The sequence below is a fragment of the Podarcis erhardii genome, assembly GCF_964252035.2.
Source record: "Podarcis erhardii genome assembly, chromosome: 4".
Lineage (NCBI taxonomy): Eukaryota > Metazoa > Chordata > Lepidosauria > Squamata > Lacertidae > Podarcis > Podarcis erhardii.
In genome coordinates this window covers 27,842,421-27,857,240 of record NC_138508.1, presented here as the reverse complement: position 1 = coordinate 27,857,240, position 14,820 = coordinate 27,842,421, and the positions used below count along the sequence as shown (strand labels likewise).

General features: G+C 42.2%; 1 protein-coding gene across 2 annotated transcripts in view; it reads right to left on the bottom strand.

Annotated features, from left to right (window-relative positions):
- MTUS2 (microtubule associated scaffold protein 2) overlaps positions 1 to 14,820 on the bottom strand; it is a 305,328-nt gene that overhangs the window by 283,062 nt on the left and 7,446 nt on the right. The window contains exon 2 of one of the 2 annotated variants that reach the window (XM_081860085.1): positions 10,420 to 10,529. The gene's annotated coding sequence lies outside the window, so the exon portion shown is untranslated. Of the gene's footprint in view, positions 1 to 10,419; positions 10,589 to 14,820 lie in introns of those variants that run through there. The other variant, XM_081860086.1, reaches the window with a different exon arrangement.

Below are 14,820 nucleotides of genomic sequence, written 5' to 3'. Positions count from 1 at the left end.
TGCTGGTTGGAGGCCTCCGATGAGCTTGGGCTTCGGCTGCAAAAGGAAATGAGGGAAGAATGGCTGCCTTGTGAACCTCCAGGACAGGAAGACGGGATCCAAACCATGATTTTCAGTGCTGGTGTTGGATGCCGTCTGTGTCAGTAGCTGTGTTTCTCCTGCTGGGGGGGGGGGAGGTAGGACTCGAACCGATGGCTTCAAGTTCCAATAAAGGAGATTCCGACTAAATATCATTAAGAACTTTCTGACAGTAAGAGCTGTTGGACAGTGGAACGGCCTCTCTCCGGAGGTTGTGGACTCTCCGTAATTGGAGATCTTTAAGCAGAGGTTGCCTAGGACTTGCCAATCGTATGGTCGGCGGTTCGAATCCCCGCGGCGGGGTGAGCTCCCGTCTTTCGGTCCCAGCTCCTGCCCACCTAGCAGTTCGAAAGCACCCCTAAGTGCAAGTAGATAAATAGGTACCGCTTTATAGCGGGAAGGTAAACGGCGTTTCCGTGTGCTGCTCTGGTGCCGGTTCGCCGGAGCAGCTTCTTCATGCTGGCCACGTGACCCGGAAGTGTCTCCGGACAGCGCTGGCCCCCGGCCTCTTAAATGAGATGGGCGCACAACCCTAGAGTCGGACACGACTGGCCCGTACGGGCAGGGGAACCTTTACCTTTAAGCAGAGGTTGGATGGTCTTGGATGCTTTAGCTGAGATTTTTGCATTGCAGAGGATTGGACTAGATTATCCTTAGAGTCATTTCCAACTCTACAATTCTATGATTCTATAGTAGCATAGCGTTGGAGCTTTTTGAACCCTTTCCTTTCCCCGTTTCAAGGCTGGCAAAGGGAAATGTGCACCTCTGAAATGGGCTGTGTTGTAGCTACCCAATACTCAATTTATTGAGCAGTTTGATAAATTATATTAAGAAGTCACACCCTTGTTGGGGTGTTGGGTGTATGCATCCCAAAAGCTCACCACAGAAATCAGACTTTTGCAGAGTTGTCTATGCAAGGCCAACACCAACATACACCACTATATATACATGCAAATAATAGATGTTACAAGTAATCTTCTCTCTCTCTCTCTGAGCCCTGAGAGTGTTCTTTGCTTCCAAGTCCTTACTGTGTTAAAGTCCACAGAGATGTCCTAAGCTGAGTTGCTTGCAAAGCCCTGCAACTGCTAGAGTACTCTGAGTTCGAAAGTCTGGGAATTTTCCAACTTCTTTCTCAGAGAACTTTTTCAAAATGGCTTCACTGGAATCCACATTTCCAGCAGATAGTCTTCAAGGATTCCTACAATCTCCTAACACAAGCCACACAGTAGGGTCTAACATGAGCCCTTTTAAACACAAAGTTACTCACCAAATCTGCCCAGTAACACATAAGATAGTCACAAGATGCCTGCAGGTGCATTGTGGTGAATGAGCCATCTCTGCTGATTCGTGAAGAGTTAACCCATTAACTGCATTCCTTAACAACCCCCCACTCCATCAATGGAACTTTCTTCTAGGAAATGTCTTTAAAATCAGGAAACCTGACTTATAAAATGTATCGTCTGAGCTCTGATGGACCTTCAGGCTAGTGCTGCCTGATACATTAAGCCAAATAGGGCACTGCCCCACCAACCCCAGGGTGCCCTCAGCCAGCCCCCACCTGGCTGTCTTTTTATTTACATCCAGTCCAGCAGGTGGTGCTGTCTGTCAGTTCCTCCTCTTTAATTTCAGTGACTTCCTACTTGTATAATTCTTCAGGGAGGCGGGTGGAGACAAAACTATAATTAGTTGGCTCTGTCTATCATTGGCTCTGGCACCACCTACAGTTAGTCTCCCTGCCTTCTGCCCTACCTGTGTTAATGGTTGCAAACTATTTTATGCTGCCATTATACATTGAAGTTTTTTCTCTCCTCTTTATTCTTCCTCAATTGTTTTTAATTACTAATGTATATTGCATTTTTAATATCTTGCTATAGGCTACCCAGGGAATATTTATTGATAGGTGGCTATATAAATAGAAATAATAATAATTTTGCTTGTAGTATGACTGCCCCTCTAGTAGTAAGTGGCATGCCTACTCATCTAGTGATTTGATTTGGGGCAAAGAATCTCATGATTGTTAGGGGGAGTTATGCAAAGAAAAATTATGACTTAGAGCAAAGCACACAGAACTGAATGGAACTAAATACCTCTGTTTTTGTTTATCACTAAAGTTGAATACCCCAAACAAGCCTGTAGCAAGCCTGTAGGCAGGAGTTTCTGCAACAAGGAAGAAGCATTTCAGATTTTGTAAGCAGGCCTCCTCTGTTGTGGCCTGGTATTCCAGTGACAGCACAAACATCTGGATTTCTTACAGCATTGAAACAAACTGACATTTACAGCTGAACAGTTGATTAAATGTTAAACTGCTGCCTTAATCCAGTAGAATAGAATAGGAGAAGAGCCCTACTGTATTTGGTCAAAGTCCCATCTAGCTCTCCATTCTCTTCTCACATGGGAAGTCTGAAAGCAGGACCTGAGCACAGTAGGTTTTCTATTCCAAAATATGTCCCTCTGTAGTTGTGGATTCAAGTAGGTAGCCATGTTGGTCTGACGCAGTCGAAATAAATTTTAAAAATAAAAAATTGTCCAGTAGCACCTTAGAGACCAACTTAGTTTGTTCTGGGTCTAAGCTTGCACACGAAAGCTTATACCAGGAACAAACTTAGTTGGTCTCTAATGGGCTACTGGACTATTTATTTATTTATTTATTTATTTATTTATTTATTTATTTATTTTCCTCTGTAGTTGTGTTGGCTTTGCCCATTTAAGAATCTTGCTTTCATTTACCTGCCACAGAAATAACTTTCTAAGCACCTATTATGGGAGGACCTTTTTCCATTGATGCTGAGTTTGTCAGGAAAGGTCTCACATCAGCCTGAAGTCCCAAAATTTGCAGAATCAGCTATATTGAATGGAAAGGGGCATTATCTCAGGACCAGCCTTGGCTCTCAAAAACTCATCCTAGCAGACAGAGCTTGCAAGATACATTCCATCCAGCTGGGGTATTGCCTAGGTAACAAAAGCATCTGTTTAAGCCATCCTACACACAAGTCATTAATCTTTAGCTGGTGGCAGGAGCGCCAGTCACCCCTAAAAGCATCACTGAATCTTTAATGATGGGGCTCTATGGGGAATGCAATTGTTCACAGTCTCCTTGCTATAAAGGATCCCGGTCAAAATCCCTTACGTAGCCAAATCATCACAGAGAGGCTCTTTATTCTCGAACTGATCCAAATACCTCCAAGCCCACCAAACTTGGGGGGGGGGAGAGGGAGGGAGGGAGAGGGGGAGAGGGGGAGAGAGGGAGAGAGGGAGAGAGGGAGAGAGGGGGAGAGAGAGAGAGAGAGAGAGAGAGAGAGAGCGCCCTGTGCTGCCTTTGAGGCTGAGAGTCACCTCTCCAGCACAGCACTTTAGCAACCGATTATCATCTATGGCATTAATGCTTTTGATCACCAAGTTCAGCTTTGCACTCCAGAGGGCAATCAGTGCTCTCATCACACCTAATCAAATGCTATGTAAATGCTGAAAAGAAGGCTTTGTTCCTTTAGAATGGTGTGTGTGTGTGTGTGTGTGTGTGTGTGTGTGTGTGTGTAGCAGCCCCCAAAATAACTGTCAAAGCAAATGCTGCTGTTGGACAACACAGTTCAATATATTCAGTGTGGGAAATCGTATGCGAGCCTAGAGTGAGACGCCTTCCTTCCAGGTTAATATTTATTCTGCTATAGCAAATCTGCTGTAGGGAAATTATAGGAATGGTTGGAAAGCCCTGATAAAGCCTTAGATGACCGAATGGCTTGAACCACAAAGGGAAAGCCTTGTCAAACTTAATTCCGAAAGCAAAATGTGTTCCTTTTTAATCCAGATTGAAGATGCCGATGTTTTTTTCAGATAAGCTGAATAAAATAAGCCCACTGATGAGAAAAGCAACAGAATAAAACTTCATGGTGATTACCCCATACCCTCCAACATTTCTCTGATGAAAATAGGGCTGTCCTATTCAGTAATAATAATATTTCAAAGTATTGTAAGTAAAAACATAATAAAATGATACAGGGCTGCCTTCAGATGTCTTCCAAAGGTTGTATAGTTACTTATCTCCTTGGTTCAGGAGTCACATAACTCCATACCCTCCAACATTTCTCCGATAAAAATAGGGATGTCCTAAAATATCCTCCAACATTACTCTAATGAAAATAGGGACGTTCAAAAGCAGGACAATGCAGAATCAAATAAAAAACCAGGATGGCTTCTGTAAATCCAGGACTGTCGCTCTAAAATAGGGACACTTAGAGGGTTCTAGAAAAAAAGCATTGCGCAGGGCATGGTCTTGTTGCCAAAAACTGAGAGAGCCAATAGCTCACAGGTAGAGCATTTAACAGCGCAATCCTAACCATGCGTATTCATACAAACATTCTATTGAATTCAGTGAGACTTGCTGCAGGGGTTAGAACTGCAGTTTAAGGCTGTGTACACACTATATACCAGGGTCGGCAACCGAAGGCCCATTGGCCACAAGCGGCCCACGGGGGTCGTTTAACCAGCCCACATGCCGCCCTTGAACTGAGCTACCCGCTCGGCGAGTCCCCTCACGCTGCACTAAACCAGCGCAGCACAGCGTGGGGACTCGCTTTCGCAGTGCCAGAAATCGTGTCTGCGCAGACGCCGGAAACCACAGGCGTGCGCACAATCCAGCTGACGGAGGGATATCCGCTGGAGTGAACCGGCCCAGGCAAGGTACACTTTGCCGACCCCTGCTATATACCCATGAGCGTAAGGGGGGAGGCAGCTGCCCCTCTAGATCAAGTAAAGCTATAGAAATACTTAACTAACTGACCAATCATGATGGTTCTGCCCCCCAAAACAAAAATCCTATGCCCATGTATACAGTGGTACCTCAGGTTACATACGCTTCAGGTTACATACGCTTCAGGTTACACACTCCGCTAACCCAGAAATAGTGCTTCAGGTTAAGAACTTTGCTTCGGGATAAGAACAGAAATCGGGCTCCAGCAGCGCGGCAGCAGCAGGAGGCTCCATTAGCTAAAGTGGTGCTTCAGGTTAAGAACAGTTTCAGGTTAAGAATGGACCTCCGGAACGAATTAAGTACTTAACCCGAGGTACCACTGTATACCTTTAAAGCACATTCTAAGCACATTCTTTCCCTCAAAGGATTCTGGGCACTATAGTTTATTAAGGATTGCTGGGAATTGTAACTCTGGGGGAGGTTACCCAGAATTCTTTGAAGGAAATGAGCTTCAAATGTGCTTTGAAGGTATAGCATGTATGCAGCCTCTGGCTCCAAAGGAAGAACCGCCTGGTTCTTTCTTCTGACATATGATAAGGGGGTAGTGTAAGGAGAAGGGGAAATAAAGGACCTAGAACAAATTTACACCTCATATAATGCAAATCCAGGATCTTTCAGGACTCTATTGCTGCAGAACATGAACTCATCTATCAGACAAATTGTCATTCAAAATCAGCTGTAAGAAATGTCCTGTATGCTTAAGGGATTGTGCCTGAGAAACCCGTGAAATCATATGACTTTATTAAATGGAGCAGCATGTTGGGCCCGGCTGCTTTTGAAATTAGTGCTGCTGGAACTGAGAATGACAGCAAACAGTTTTGCTTTAAAAAGTGATTGCTTAGAGATTCGTTGTTTTTTTTCCGCTCCATGCTGTCTTTTATCACAGCAGTGGTTTGCTGGAGCCCTGTAACTTGTTTGCCTGATTATATGGGTGTCTGAATAACGACAGCTAACAAGGCCATTTGGGGCAATGCCTCTCTGCCAACATCAGTGAGTGAGAGAAGATGCTCTTTCCATTGGGAACAGGGGATTCTAACCTTCATAGAGTGCTGCTACAGCAACATGAGTGGCTACGTACAAATGTCAGCTCACTCATGAGGCTGGCATTTGGTTATACTTGCTAATTTTGCAAGTGCCTAAATAGAACTATTCATGTGAGTAATTAAATAATTACTACAAGCTATGAGTAAGGGATGCAGCAGTAGGCCCCATCATCAGCTAAGATAAAATGCTAATGCTTTTACTCCTGGTAGAATGAAAGAAGGGGATACTGTTCTGGGTGAATGCACTGGACTCGGTGTTGTTGTTCCTTTTAATCAGTCCATCCTGAATGCAAGAGATCACTGAAGTAGAGAACTCAGGCTGTCTTGCAAATGGAAACTTAATGGTCTAGGCCTAAGATTTGCTGAGTGGGCAAGCCAGTGCTTACAATGGGAGGGGTATGCTAGCCACAACGTCAGGGTCATAACATATTGTATTATCTTAGCGTAACATTGCAGAGATCATATCATAAAGCTGGAAGGGACCCTTAGGATCATCTAGGACCCTTGTACCTACGGGACCGCCTCTCCTGGTAAGCCCCATGGAGGACCTTAAGGTCCATAAATAGCAACACCCTAGCGGTCCCGGGCCCTAAGGAAGTTAGATTGGCTTCAACCAGAGCCAGGGCCTTTTCAACACTGGTGGAACGCTCTGCCTCATGAGACCAGGGCCCTGCAGGATCTGATTTCTTTCCGCAGGGCCTGTAAGACAGAGTTGTTCTGCTTGGCCTTTGGCTTGGAGCCAATTTGATTCCCTCCCCCTCTTTCTTTTTCCTTTCTCCTCCTGCGAAGAGGCTGCATTTTAATATTTTAATGTTACAATATTTTAATGTTGTATTTTAATCTTGTTTTTAAGTTGTATTCATTCAACTTGTTTTTATTATTGCTTGTTAGCCGCCCTGAGCCCGGCCTTGGCTGGGGAGGGCGGGGTATAAATAAAAATTATTATTATTATTGTTGTTGTTGTTGTTGTTGTTGTTATTATTCCAATCTCCTGCAATGCAGGAATATGCAGCTGTCCCAAACAGGGATCGAACCTCCAACTTTGGCGTTATCAGCATTATTCTCTAATCGGCTGAGCTATCCAGGTCGTCTTTTTAGGATCAGAGGTGGTTAATGGGGATCTGCCCTGTCATTAAGATGTGCATGAGAGATTCTGCTCCAGGAACCATTGCCTTCAGAAGTGAACCAGGTGGGGAATCAGAAAAGGGCCTTTTTCTGTGATGGCACCTTGCTTGTGGGATGTACCCTCGCTAGGGACATACAGCTGGCATTTACTTTGTTGTCCTTTCAAACCCAGGTGAAAATAGTTTTGGGCTGGATCACTTTAATCTCATTGCTTCTTGTTTTTCTTTCTGCTTTAACCTTTTAAAACAATTTTCTTGCATTGCTTTGTTGGCTGTTTTGAAAGCTTTGTCGAAAAGGTGACCACTGAACTAGTGATGGAAGGATCAATCTAGTTTCAGTTCCTGTCAGCTTTGCATGCATTCATTCATAAGTCTGCTCCATCCCGTTTCTGCACCATTCAATGCCTTCTTTTTATCACATACACATTGTGATTTATCGGAAAAGACCTTTTCGTATGTACATTTAAACTGTAATGTGCATCTTGCTTTGTTTGTTGAACTGAGAATGATATCACAAAATTCAGTGAAGTGTAAAACTGAAGGATCACTGCATTCCAATCTACATATTAGTCCAGGAAATGCAAATCAGGCTGACTTGCTTAAAAATGCAGATTGAACAAAATACTCAAACATCCCTACTGAGAAACGTTTTACAGTGCTATTTTTCTAGAAAAAGAGGTGCCAGAACTCAACATGAATGCCTGCCTTGTTCTCTTAAAATAACAATGGCTCATACCTGACAGGTGCCAAACTGAGTTCTGGTGAATTCCTAATGGAAAAAAAGCCCTGGTTAAACCATAAATGGTTTGAAAGGGAGTGCCAGAGTAACAGGCTGTGGCGTACTAAGCCAGGTTGCCTGATTCCATATAGAGGAAGAGTCATAGACATTTAAAGCACCCAGTTGCAGGAGATGAGACAGTTGTGGCTTCTTCTCACTGTTGGCTCCCTGATCATGCCATGCTATGCTTCTCCTGCTTGCTGTTGTTGCCTGCACTCCAGTCTCCAAGCAGTGAGAACTTCCCCAGAGCTCAGTTTCCTTGGAATGAAGGTCAAGACTGTGGTGTCTTTAGGATAGATGGTTTTATTTACACAGATATACAATCTGAGTCTAGGATAGGGGAGGGGGACTCAAAGTATTAACACAGGCAGATCTTGCCCACCCACTAGGTTTCCAGGGATGCAGTTTGGTGAATCCCCTCTTAACTACTGGCTAATTTTAATTTTTCTGAAGAGAAACTTGGAGTACTTGGAGACTTAGGGAAGTTACCAGTAAACAGAAAAAAATGATTTATTTTTCAACAAAACTGGTAAAACAAAAGATGTGTCAGGAGATAGATTTATTTGAGAAAACAGTAAACTATATACAGTGGTACCTCAGGTTACATATGCTTCAGGTTACAGACTCTGCTAACCCAGAAATAGTACCTTGGGTTAAGAACTTTGCTTCAGGATGAGAACAGAAATCGTGCTCTGGCGGCACGGCAGCAGCAGGATGCCCCATTAGCTAAAGTGGTGCTTCAGGTTAAGAACAGTTTCAGGTTAAGAACGGACCTCCGGAACGAATTAAGTACTTAACCCGAGGTACCACTGTATATGGTAAATTCAGTGTGTGTTACAGACTTCTAATCAACGTACAACTTCTTTTTTAACGTCAATTCCTTAAACCTAATTGTATAGTTGTTACAGCTTAAGTCTTAATACTTAGGTTCTTAAATAAGGTGGTACTTTCTGTCAGTTTCCCAACTTCTAATATGCCTGGGACTCCTCTATTAGTATAACAGACCAGGGGATCACCACACCCGTCGAAACTGGTTTGGGATTCTTCTCTTTCCAGAAGTTCTCCCCTATCCTTACTAAATTGAGACCCAAGTAGAGTGTTGCTTCACAACTCTACTTCACCTGTCCCCAATTCAGCTTCCCAGTTTTTCTCGTCTGTATACTGTTAAAAGACTGTGGCAGAGAACAGTCCAGAATCAGAAGCAGTAGAGGAGTGGGGCCAGGAGATAGAAACGAGGCAGGCTGCTGAAGAATCTAGGGAGATTCCCCCTCCTGCTGCGGCCACCTCCCCTACCCCTTGGTCTCCCAGAACATGGAGAGGAATGAAGAGGGCAGAGCAAAGAAAGACAAGATGACAGAGCCTTAGGCTACTGGGGAAAGAAGTGGAGGAGGAGCCTTAAGAGAGCAGTGGGAAGGTGGAGACCTTCAGTCCTCACAACTGCTTCACAGGGGCAAGACCTGATTGGAAGGGTTGCTGTGACCCTAGGACTGAGCTGTTTTGTTTCTTTGAATAAATGGTCGGAGGCAGTCATGCTTCTGAGTAACGGTTGCTACTGTGCTTGGGTCCTGCTTGTGGTTTTGCATCTGGTTGGCTACTGTGGAATAAGGATGATGGACTAGATGGGTCATGGGTCATGGGCCTGATCCAGCAGCTCTTATGTTTAGGAAGCAGAGCTTTGGCGAAACGGGGGGGGGGGGGAGGAACACCTTCGTTCTACAATGCTTAACTACCAATTAAAAGCAGCACTGATGAAGTTACTAAAATATGTGCTGAAATTTCTCCTTAGAATCCACATGATTTATTAGCAGAGGAGGGCTTTCTCTACCACTGTTAGCAAATGTGCCAATGCCAGAGCAGACATCTTAATTTAATCTTGTCATCTCAATTTATACAGGACATGGATGGGAAACCACATTAAAATTAATGCCATCTGGCCAACAAAGGGCTCTCTCCTGGTTCAGAGATGGGCTGCCAGTAGAAGGGGCATGCTGAGCAATTTCGATGACATTTTTAGGTGATAAAGTTAGTATGTGGAATTTTATTTGATTTTAGTTTTTTTAAAAAAATATTGCCGCTTAGAAGAACACTAAAAACTAAACATTATTCAACAAGCAATAGATCTGGAATAATCACAACCCCCTGCAAAAAAAAAATCTACAAATCAAATCTGAATAAATTTTCTTTACCAGGGTTAAGTTAAATTCCACACCAGAGCTCAGGTATCTAAACTAGTTATATTTCCTATTTCAACATGAGAAGTTTTATAGGCAAGGTGTGTATCATGGAATATAACCTTCCATTTTCACCTGGATTTTTACATTAAAATTCGTAGCTTGCTGTGTGTGCTTGAGTTCGGTTTTCTAAAGCAAATCCAGATCAGGACCACAATGTGAGTGGAAAGGGGATTTAATTTGTCCTTACTATGGTCCTGATCTGAATCAAGACCCCTTGTGAATTCTAGTAGACTACAGGTGAAAAGTTGCTATTAGTGTATCAAACAAGGGGAACTGAGTTTGCTTATCATATGCTGTACTATGTAGAAGCCAGTCAGAAGGTTAGTAGGATCACCCATGATCTCCTTTGCCCTCCCACCACACCACAAAATAAGCTATCTTTTCTTTGTTTCATTATTAAGAAAATAGAGTTACCCACCTTTTAGGATCCGGGTTTCATGCCTCAGAAGAGCTATTTGATCTGCAGGTAATAATGCTTGTCATCATGCTGTGAAAACCTTCTGCTCTTGATTTCTGCTCTTGATCAGGCTGCTGTTAGAAGATGTAAGAATAGGTCAATTTCCAGAAAGGTAGCTGTGTTAGTCTCTTGCAAAACACAACCAAACCCTTTGTCACATAAATACAAAACTGATAGCAACACAAACAACATAACAGACTGTATGTAACTATAAAATTCTTTTTAAATGTGATTCAACATATATATCAAAATATATGGTTCTATAGACCAACTTAACATATAAACGAAACATATTATGAGAAATTAAAGTCCAGCCTGTTATGTTGTTTGTGTTGTTATCAGTGTTAGTCTCTTGCAGCAAAAACAACAGAGCCCTGTGGCACATTTACAGACTAACAAATTTATGATGTAAGCTTTCGTATACTACAGTCCATCAGATGCATGAAGTCTTATTGTGAGCTACAAGTACATGTACATGCATGCACATACATACATGTACACACACCCCAACACTATATATATATGATGTTTGGAGGAGGAAGATTGTAACACTGAGGGAAGAAGGAAAGAATATTCAGAAAACACAGACCATTATAATTACCTTATTAGCAGTGGCCATTCAAAAGAAACAGGAGTTGACAACACATACATCCTAGCATTGGTAAGCCAATTAGCAAATGTAGCACTGAACCATTTAATGTATTAAATGGTTTTCACATTGCAGTCTCCCCCTGAAGTTCCTTTGTTCAAGGATGGCCTCCTGAAGGGTAGCTGCAGCGTCCTCCGAGGCTGAAATATTCCCCCAGTGACTTTTCTATGCTGCTATTTCTGATGTTAGTTAATTTTATTATGGTTGTTATGTTATTAAACAGGTAGGAATGGTGATAAATTTGATTTGGTTCACAATAAAGGCAAATTTGCACTTTCTGAAGAATATGTGAACCAAAAGGCAGCCATCATTTGAAAATTACCCACCTCTGAATGTTGCAATGCAGTTCTTCAGCCATGTAATATATAAAGAAATGCAAATGCTATGTGCAGTGTGCATAAAAGCACATATACAGGTGAAAATAACATACAGATGTGCATTGTATTAGAGGAAATGGCTTGAAAAAGTGCATATTGCATACAAAATGTGCATATTAGGAGAAATTGACAAATTTGGCCACTCCTTTAAATGTGTGATACTGCTTTATCCTAGTGAGTTTGCAACAACCACAGAACAAAACAGTGAATTCTGTAAACATATTTTGTTTTGTAATAAATAAAAAGAACCCCACAATAAATCATTTTTAAAAATCTTTTAGACAACATTTTGGAAATATTATTCATATAACAAGTGTCACATTTCATACTTGAAAAAGCCATTTGCTACCTTCCTATTTATAAGACATTGTTGTACACGCTTATTTGAAACCATTTTGCACTTGTATTGCTTTATATTATGGCTCGTTTTTCCCTTTTTTAAAAAGCTAAACAGAAAAGAAAAGGCCATTTACTGACACTCTATATAATAATGAGTAATAAGCCTGTCATTAGCATTTCCAGGGAAGGAGTCAAAATGAGATGCAGGAGGAGGCCAGGACAGCCATGTGCTTTTTTTTGGTCTGCTTCAGCACAGCAGGGGCTTCCAGCTCAACATCCATGACTAATTTCCCATGTCTTTTGCCAGCATTTGATAAGCTGCCACTCTGTCAGTTTGGCTGGCTGCCCCTGGTACTCTCCTTCCTTGGATCCCTATCAGAGGTTTGGATGGTCCTCAGCAACAATCTTTTGCTGATGTTGGAGTGCTAGCCCCTTCCACTGCCAATGATGCTACCATCAAGCCATTATTTTGTACATCTCCTGCTTTGCTGCAGAATCAGCAGAAAAGGCAAAAGCTAGCTTGGGGCACCCAGGAAAAGAATCAAAGATATTTGGTATGCTAATAGTGCCTGGTGGAGTTTTTTTGCTGTTGCTTGTGGTGGGGTTCTACCATTAGATTATAGAGAAACTGGGCTTCATCCAGTGTACTGCTTGAGACAGAGAGCCATGACAGTTTAAAGACCTATAAACCTATTGTGGCATAAATATCATGCTAAAGCAATTTTGTTGGTCTTTAAGGTGCCACAAGAATCTGTTCTTGCTGCAAGAAGAAACACAGCTACTTTTTCTTTGGAATGTGGTGCTTGAGTACACGTTCATTCTGAAGGTGATCCTGCAAGAGAATAAAAATGCATATAGGGATTTTACACAGGAGTTGAAGTATGCCTCTGTGTAATTTTGCCAGAATCAGCCTCATGAGTAGGAGTTTTGGAGAGAAAAAGTATATGTAGATGCTTAAGACCGACACTACCTTTATTTCTGATGTTCAGAGGTGAGTGCCTTTAATTATGTAGCCAAACAGCACCATCCACCCGGAAATAAGAACTATCAGCAGGTTCAGGGAAACCCCAAAGGTTTGCTAAAGTACAAAAAAGATCATTAGGGAAGCCCTTGAAAACAGCCAGTAGCCTGAAAATGCTGACTTTACTGGAAGTCAATAAAGAAACCTGCCGTTTGATCTCCCCAACATGGGCTGGGAACCTGTGGACCTCCAGATGTTGTTGGACTACAGCTCTCATCACCCATGACCATTGACCAAGCTGGCAGGGGCTGATGGGTGTTGGAACCCAGCCACACCTGGAGGGCTCAGGTCTCCATTCCTGCTGCCATATAATTTTATTCATTTAAATGCACCTGCAGGGCTCAGAGATGGCCTGCATGCTGTATGTAGAAAGGGTTAGATACCCATTCCTGAATGCATTCGGCTGTTTTTAGAAGAAGAAAATTACATGGGAAGATCCAGTCATAAACCTCCCATATAATAACTATTTTCACCCTTTTCACTCTTGCTCTTTGGATGTATAAACAAGCCAATGCAAGGAGGGCTAACTCTACTGAATTAGGCAACTGGGGGTATCCTACCTCAGGTGCTAAATCCTGGGTACCATTAAAGGACATCAGATTGTCAGTTATTTTGATGGTGATTATGATAACCACCATTTGAGGGAGTACTATTTGAATCTTCTGCCTCAAGCATCAAAATGTCTTGAGCAGTCTCTGAATGAAACATGAGACCCTGCAAAATTGCTTGGAGCTAGCTATCTGCCGGGTGCCCCCTGGAGGTTTATAGAAGTCTCCAAGCAATAAACAACAAAAAAGCAACCATTTTTGATAGGTTATATTAGCCATATATGGGGTTCACAATTAGTGACACCTGCTCCGTACATGAGAAGTGATTGTTGATATGTCAGCCCTCAAGGCTTTCTTGTTCAGATGTAATGGCATGATTGCCCCCACTTCATCTACTTAATTGGCATTAGTCATATTCAGAAAAGGAGCTAGTCTGTATTCTGAATATTAATTTTTTTTTTTTACAGGGTAACAGCATCTAGACATATTTAATTGGGTTTTCCTAATGAAATTTTAAATGAAAATTGCTTCACGTTCCAGAAAATGAGTCATGTCTCTTCATGTGGTAAACAGCCTATGGATTCCCCACACCATATTAAAATATACTGAAGCTGGATAAAATTCAATTGTAAATGGGAACAGAGATGTGGGTTGGTTTTTTAAAGGGCATTAATCTGCACATATCTCAAAAGCAGAAGTAGCCAATTAGCTGCCATCCAGATGTTGTTGGGATTACAACTCCCATCATCCCTGACCACTAGCCATGTTGCAGGGATGATGGAAGTTGTATGCCACACCGGTTGGCCCTATAAACCAGACTGCACTGTTGTGCCATGTGTTGTGGATTCTGGTACCTCCAACCAAGACATACATCAGGGACTGAGGACATTCAGGCTGGAGAGAAGTGTTAGCTTCTTCAAAAGCAAAGAAGCTTTAACAAACACAGTAGTAAGGCTAAGCACTTAACGAATCTAAGTTTGCAAACTATTAAATGTGGAATTAATATAGTTGGCCGTCCCTATTTTTTTTTATGAGGAATTCTTATCAGAGTGTATTGTTTGCTAGCATTATGAAAAGCATTTCACAAGCAAAGATAAATCAACAACATTAAGAGAAAACAAAAGCCTTAATATCTGTTTCCATCATTTTCTTTTTATTAGCAGAGACAAAAATAGGCATTGAGATTTTGAAAGGTAACCAAGTTGCACTTACATTGGTTTTTCAAAAGATGGCGCTTAACAGCAAGATACTATTGTCCAGATAAAAAATGATTTTATGGCACCTTGAAAGATGAACAGATTGACTGCAGCACATTGTCAGATGCAGAACTGTTATGTTCATAATACAGAGAGAGAGAGAGAGAATGCAAAGAGTGGGCCAAAAAGCTATGAAGAGCTACTGTCTGTGAAATGTTGGCGCAAAGCTCAG